Here is a 7993-nt window from a genome sequence, read left to right as displayed (position 1 = left end):
TCTCTCCCTTCCTCTCTGTAAAAAATCAATAAAATATATTTAAAAAATATATATATATATAATACTTTCATTGTCATTCAGTTCTAAGTAGCTTATAATTCCCCCATGACTTTTGTTTAACCCAACCATTATTCATTTATTTAAATAAAATGAGGCCTTCAATCAAACTGTGTAAAACGGAATTCTAGAAGTCATTTTACTTGTTTTCTCTACGCATGTTAAGTGTCAATGATCTCTTTCTGGCTTAACATGGGAAGTCAACAAGTATTTACATATCTAAGATGCCATTTTAGGTATTATCACCAGGACAATACACCATAAAACAACCCATCAGCATTATAAGTCTTTTAGAGAGGAGGAACTATTTCCCTGGGATATAGCAGCAGTTTCTGAAGTCTGGATGTCTTACAAACCTTTGCTAGAATTAAAGTTGTCAGGTCAGTTTTATGATGCAGAATATTCTGTGCTTTTCTGGCAGCTCCAGGGGGAAGAGGAAATATTAGCTCCTTATCTTGCTAAGACTTTTCACCAGAGTTATAAGAGTCTAGTTTTTCAAGGCTAAATGTTAAAATGTATGAGAAGAAACAGAGGCAGCTCTGAAAATCCCCAAATTCACAGTTTGGAATGGGTTATATAAATTTTGCATCTATATTTCATAAGGTGTTTTTTAGTTTCAGTTTGAGAATTAAGTATTCTATATCTTTGCTCTTTTTTTTTTCTACTTAGACTATTTCTGAAAATGGTGACTTAAAAATCTCTGAGTAGAAGATTAATTAATTTATTGTTCTGTCAGTTATTGTTCCATATTTCAAGCCTACTAATATATATAAAATATATGTATTTAATAAAATATATGTATTCATTGTCATTAAATCTTCTTGGTCTCTTATTCCTAATACCAATATATAACTCTTATTTATCCCATATGATGTTTTTCATTTTATATATTCTTTTTTGTCTATTATTAAAATTGCTATACTGGATTTCTTTTGGTTTATATCTAAACAGTTTATCTTTTTTAAATCCTTTAAAAATTATTTAAAAAATTTTAAAACTAAACACCTGACTCAAGAATAAACAATGACAATTACATCTGCCTATGTTGTTTCTCTTCTTCCCATCCCCAGCCCATTTACCTGTTTCCCTCAAAGGCAATAGCTATCCTAAATTTTGTGTATATCATTGCCTTACTTTAAAAAAGTTAATATATATACATATATATCATATACATGTATTTATCATATATGTAAACAATATATTTTTATTAGCTGTTTTTAAACTCTAAAAAGATTATATCACATTGTATGTAGTCTTCTTAGACTTTTATTACTCATCATGATGCTACTTCTTAAAATAAGACAACAAGGAAGTTTGCTACACCCAATTGACTCTTCCTTTCACAAATTATTTCTCTGTAGCATGTGGTGCTCTTTGATAGCATTTTACCCCCTGTAGAATTTTTTTTTTCAAAATAGTGGTCAATCTTCTCAAACCATGCTGCTGCTTTGTCAACTAATTATATGTAATATTTTAAACCTTTTGTTGTTATTTCATCAGTCTTCACAGCATCTTCATCAGGAGTAGATTCCATCTCAAGAAACCACTTTCTTTGCTCATCCCTAAGTAGCAACTCCTCATCCATTAAAGTTTTATCATGAGATTGCAGGAATTCCGTCACATCTTCACGCCCCGCTTCTAATTCTAGTTCTCTTGCTGTTTCCACCACATCTGCAGGTACTTCCTCCACTGAGGTCTTGAATCCTGCAAAGTCATCCCTGAAGGTTAGAATCAAGTTCTTCTAAACTCCTCTTAATATTGATATTTGATCTCTTTCCATGAATCATTAATGTTCTTAATGGCATCTAGAAGGGCGAATCCTTTCCAGAAGGTTTTCAGTTTACTTTGCCCAGATCCATCAGAGCAATCACTACCTATGGCAGCTGTAGCCTTACAAAATGTATTTCTTAATAAGACTTTAAAGTTGAAACTATCCTTGATTCATGAACTGTAGAATGGATACTGTGTTAGCAGGCATGAATCTCATAGCACATCCCCGTTAGAGTTCTTGGGTGACAGGTGCATTGTCAATAAGCAGTGATATTTTGAAAGGAATCTTTTTTCTTAGCTAGGTCTCAACAGTGGGCTTAAAATCCATCCAGGCTTTGTTGTTTTTATAGAGCACACGAAGAGTAGATTTAGCATAAGTCTTAAGGGCCCTTGGATTTTCAGAATGATCAATGAGCATTGGCTTCAACTTCACCAGCGGCTTTAGTCCCTAACAAGAGAACCAACCTGCCATTTAAAGCTTTGAAGCCAGGCATTGGTTTCTCCTCTCTAGCTATGAAAGTCTTAGATGGCATCGTCTTCTAATATGAGGCTGTTTCATCTGTATTGAAAATCTGTTTAGTGTAGACACCTTCATTAATTCTCTTAGCTAGAGCTTCTGGATAAGTTACTGCAGCTTCTGCCGAAACCGGTTTGGCTCAGTGGATAGAGCGTCAGCCTGCGGACTGAAAGGTCCCAGGTTCGATTCCGGTCAGGGGCATGTACCTGGGTTGCGGGCACATCCCCAGTGGGAGATGTGCAGGAGGCAGCTGATCGGTGTTTCTCTCTCATCAACATTTCTAACTCTCTATTCCTCTCCCTTCCTCTCTGTAAAAAAATCAATAAAATATATTTAAAAAATAAGTTACTGCAGCTTCTACGTCACTTACTGCTTCACCTTGTACTTTTATGTTATGAAGACAACTTCTTTCCTTAAACCTCATGAACCAACCTCTGCCGTCTTCAAACTTCTCCTCTGCAGCTTCCTTACCTCTCAGCCTCATAGAACTGGAGAGAGTTAGGACCTTGCTCTGGATTAGGCTTTGGTTTAAGGGAAGTTTGTGTCTGGTTTGATGTTGTATCCAGATACTAATACTTTCTCCATATTAGCAATAAGGCTATTTCTCTTTAAAAATTTTTTTAAATATAATTTTTGTGTTCACTGAAGTAGGACTTTTAATTTCCTTCAAGAACTTTTCACTCACAATTTGCCTAACTGTTTGGCACAAGAGGCCTAGCTTTTGGCCTATCTTGGCTTTTTACAGACCTTCCTCATTAAGCTTAATTATTTCTAGCTCTTTATTTAAAGTGAGAGACTTGCAACTCTTCCTTTAATTTGAACACTTAGAGGCCACTGTAGGGTTGTTACCTGATTTCAATGTTTCCTCTCAGGAAATAGAGAGGCCTGAGGAGAGGGGGAGAGGGGCGGGGGGTGTTGGGGCGGGTGACTGGTCAGGGGAGCAGTCAGAACACACACATTTATAGAATGGCTCACCATGTTATGAGTATGGTTCATGGTGCCCCCAAACAACTACAATAGTAGCATCAAAGATGACTAATCACAGATCAACATAACAAACATAATAATAATGAAAAAGTTTACAATATTGTGAGAATTACCAAAATGTGACACGCGGACACAAAGTGAACTATTTGAAAAATGGGGCCAATAGTCTTGCTTGACGCTGGGTTGCTACAAACCTTCAACTTGTAAAAACACAAGTATCTGCAAAGCACAATAAAATGAAGTGCAATAAAAAATGGTATGCTTGTATAGAATTGGTGTTAATTTCTCTTTAAATGTTTGATAGAATTCTCCAGTGAACCTATCTGTTTTTATTTTATTTTTAAAAAATATTTTTAAAGTTGATTGTTAGAGAGAGGAAGAGAGAAACATCGATCAGCTGCCTCCAGAATGCCCCCTACCTGGGACCAAAGTCCACAACCCAGACCAGGAATCGAACCAGCAACCTTTTGGCGCATGGGAAGATGCCCAACCAACCGAGCCACACAGTCCAGGGCTATCTGTTTTTATTTTAAATAGCCTTTCTTTCTTTCTTTTTTTTTTTTTTTAAAATATATTTTATTGAATTTTTACAGAGAAGAAGGGAGAGGGATAGAGAGTTAGAAACATCGATGAGAGAGATCGACCAGCTGCCTCCTGCACAGCCCCCAGTAGGGATGTGCCCGCAACCAAGGTACATGCCCTTGACCGGAATCGAACCTGGGACCCTTGAGTCCACAGGCCGACGCTCTATCCACTGAGCCAAACCGGTTCGGCTAAATAGCCTTTCTTCCTCCCTCTCTCCCTCTTTCTCTCTCTCTCAAAATATACTTTTTTTTTAAAGAGCAGTTTTACATTCACAGCAAGGTACAGAAGGTACAGAGATGTCCCATATACCTCCTGCTTTGTACACAGCTTGCCCATTGTCAAAATCCTCCACCAGAGTGGTACTTTTGTACAATTGATGAAGTTACATTGACACATCATTGTCACTCAGAGCCTATAGTTTACATTAGAGTTCACTTATTCTATTGTTCACTCTATGGGTTTGGACAAAGTTATCTATATATACAAAAAGCCAGCAACCCGAACGCTGTAATGACTGGAAGGACCAGTTGCTATGATGCCCACTGCGGCCAACAAACTGGCCCGATCAGGAGGTGGGGCCGGCCAGCCAACCTCCCGGGAACCTCTCCCCAGCCATCCCACCCCTGATCAGCCTCTCCCACCCAGATAGGGGTGGAGTGGCTGGCCAGCACCCTCCTCCTCACGACCCTTCCCCCAGGCTGGCCCCGCCCCTGATCGCCCCCCTCTACCCCATTAGGGAGCAGGGATGGCCAGCCAACTTCCCACTGTTTCCTCCTCCCAACAGGCCTGCCCCGATCTGCTGATTGGGGCTGGGCCAGCTGGACCCCCCCCCCCCCCATGCACAAATTTGTGCACTGGGCCTCTAGTAATGACATATATCTGCCATTATAGTATACAGAGTAGTGTCACTGGCCTAAAATTCCCTATACTCTGTTTATTAGTCCTTTCCTCCCTGCTAACCCCTGGCAACTACTGATCTTTTTACTGTCTTCATAGTTTTTCTTTTTCCAGGACGTCATATAGTTGGACTCATACAGTATGTAACAATTTAAGACTGGCTTATTTCACTTACTAATATGCATTTAAGATTTTTCCATGTCTTTTCCTGGCTTGATATCTCATTTCCTTTTAGCAATGAATAATGTTCCATTGTGTGGGTGTACTACAGTTTATTCATTCACTTACTGAAGGATATCTTGGTTGCTTCCAAATTGTGGCAATTATGTATAAAACGGCTATAAAAATCCACCTGCAGGTTTTTATGTGGACATAAGTTTTCAACTCCTTTGGGTAACTATCACTTCCATGTGATTGCTGGATCGCACGGTAACAGAATGTATGCTTGTTTGTTTGTTTATTTATTTATTTATTATTGATTTTTAGGAAGAAATTTTTGTGAGGAACCATCAAGCTATTTTCCTTTTTGGAAGTTTTAAAATTATTAATTCAATTTTTAAAATAGTTGCAGGGCTATTTAGATTATTTAATATCAATGAGTTGTGGTTTCTTCTTTCTCTATTCCCTTCATTCTGCTGTGAACTATCACTGAACTTTTTATTTTGGTTTTTATATTTTATAATTATAAAATTTCCACTTGATTTTTTTATATCTTCTAATTTTTTTGCTGTGGCATCGTTTTGCATTTGTTTTAAACATGTTAGTAACTGCTTGTTGAAGCACTTTTATAATGGCTGCCTCAAAATCTAACACCTCTGTCATCTTATTTTTGGCATCTGTTGATTGACATTTTCATTAAGTTTGAGATTATCTTGGTTTGTGATATAATGGGTGATTTTCAATGGAAACTTGGACATATTTATATTATGTTATATGACCCTAAATCTCATTTAAACCTCCCTTTTTAGCTGCTTTTTCCGATACTGCTCTGGCTGGGGGTGAGGGTGCTACTTCATTCTTTGTTATCCATCTGTCCTCCACTGACACCCAAGGTTGGGGTAGGGGCTCTTCTTTAGCTCTGGGTGGGGGTGAGAGTTAAATCTCTCGTCTTGGTCTCTACTGACACGATTATGGGGTTTCCTTGTTATCAGTGGGTGATGAGGAAATTTCTGACTCGCCACTAGGCTTTTTCTGATGCCACCCCAGGGAAGAAGAAGGGGACACCTTGCTACTGCCAGTGGAGGTGGAAGCTCTGACTCACGCCCTAGTCCCCATTGGGGCAGTGGGAGAGAGGGCTTGTTATGCCTGGTGGTGATGAAAGTCTTGGCTTTCTAGTTGGCTTTCTGCTTCTGGTGGCGGTTGTAGGGTACCTCATTATGACCTTGCAAAGGTGGAAGTCTAGGCTCCACACTTGACATTTTCTGGAGTGGATGGTGGTGGGGCCACAGTATTTTCTGGGGTATTTGAGCTGGACTAGAGTAGTTATTGTCTGAAAGTTTTTTATAGTGCTAGATTTCGCCTTTCCTGGTCCTTTGACTAGTATAAGCAAGGTTTTTTGTTTTGGTTTGTTTTTTTGTCTGTGCTTGTTTGTGTTTTTAGGTTGCCATCTGGGATAAACGAGGCAAAAAGAAAACTCATGGAATTCGGCACCGTGTCCTTCCTTGGTTGCTGAGGTCTCTAGCTGATCTGCCTTTTTCTCTCCACCTTACAGAGTCTTATGTTAGTTTTATATCTAATGTCTGGGATTTTTAGTTGTACTTAGTGGGAGAGATAGGAAAATAATGCCTATTTCATTTCTCCAGGAGTGGAGATCTAGTGTAGGATATAACATATCCATTTTACAGAAGAAAAATATGATATTCAAAGATGTTAATGAACTTGTCTAAGGTCACAAAGAAAGTGAGGGATAGGGCAGAATCAAACTCAGGCTCTAAAGTTCTGAATGCCATGATTGAGGGGCAATCCTTTTTCAGCCTCTTTTCTGATAACTTGAGTCCTCTCTCCATTGTCAATATCATCATTGAGGCCATGCAAGGAAGTAGCATCACTCCTAATTTCTGCTTCTAGCACCAACATATGATCTCACTCTGGATAGCATGAACCTCAGATTATTGTATGGAACAATATGTCCTGTTACATGATGTTTCTGTGACTTCCACTCCTGTGCAAGGCACAATGTTGATGATTAGTAGCTGCCAGTTGACTTTGCTTTTTCTGACCCTGGCATTTAAAGCCTGCTTGGAGAACCTTAGGCAAACACTGTCTGACATGTGTGAAAGAGAAGGCATTACCAACGTCACCGTTTCTTCTCCAGCCATTTCTCCATCGCGTTCCTCAGTCTTCTCCAATGTAGTGGATATGGTGGAGCTGTGCTCAGTTCCCCTGGAGTACCATTTTACTATTTTTGCACACCACCTGATTTTGCTGTGCTTTCCAAAGCCAGTGCATGCAGCCTTTCTCTGGAACTCCTGGCTCATGGGGCCTGCTGTTCCATAAAGGCAAAAAGCTGAAAATACGTGGGATTTTCATCCCCCTGGGATTACTGCTAAGTAATAACAAATGGGTACAGGCAACTCTGAGAGCAGGCTGAGGTTACCCTCTGCAGGACAGCGCTTGGGGCAATACTGCTGCTTGGCTTTCTCCCCCTTGCCACCCCACTCTCCCCTTCCTTTCTGGTTTCCCTTGGGAGCACTTCTTTAATAAATAACTTTCAAGACAAATTCTCATCTCAGGGTCTGTTTCTGGGGAACCTGATTAAGACATCCGTCAAAGAAATTCAGAGGTGGAGCTGTTCATCTGGAATTGAGGGTGTGCAGTACAGTTACTGTGGTCACTGCTGAGGAGGAAGAGGGAGGAGTCATGGCCAAGTTGCCATGATCCTGTTGTTATGGAGACAGACGTGCTGAGCTTCATCACAAGGTTGCTTTCTTCCAGGTATGATGTTGCTGTGGAAACACAGAGCATGACGCCTCAAAGAACGTTCTGTTCTAATCTCAGCTGCCTTTTCCATCTGCTTTGTGTCTCATTAGCAGGAGGAGCCTAGTGAGCCAGGAGGCTTTGGCCACATCTCTGTTAAGCCATCTCTAGGGAAGGGCCCCACCTCTGGACTTGTTCCTGTCTAAGTGGGAATCTTGGGGTGCTTTTAGGTAAGGTTTGCTACATTAGATCTAAACAAACTCT

General features: G+C 39.8%; 1 pseudogene; it reads right to left on the bottom strand.

Annotated features, from left to right (window-relative positions):
- Positions 1-1348: 1348 nt before the first annotated feature.
- On the bottom strand, positions 1349-7777 carry LOC102428748 (annotated as a pseudogene).
- Between the last annotated feature and the right edge of the window lie 216 nt (positions 7778-7993).

Source organism: Myotis lucifugus, unplaced genomic scaffold, assembly GCF_000147115.1.
Source record: "Myotis lucifugus unplaced genomic scaffold, Myoluc2.0 scaffold_487, whole genome shotgun sequence".
Taxonomy (NCBI): domain Eukaryota; kingdom Metazoa; phylum Chordata; class Mammalia; order Chiroptera; family Vespertilionidae; genus Myotis; species Myotis lucifugus.
Note: the sequence above shows the minus strand (reverse complement) of the source record. Positions and strands in the feature narration are given on the sequence as shown.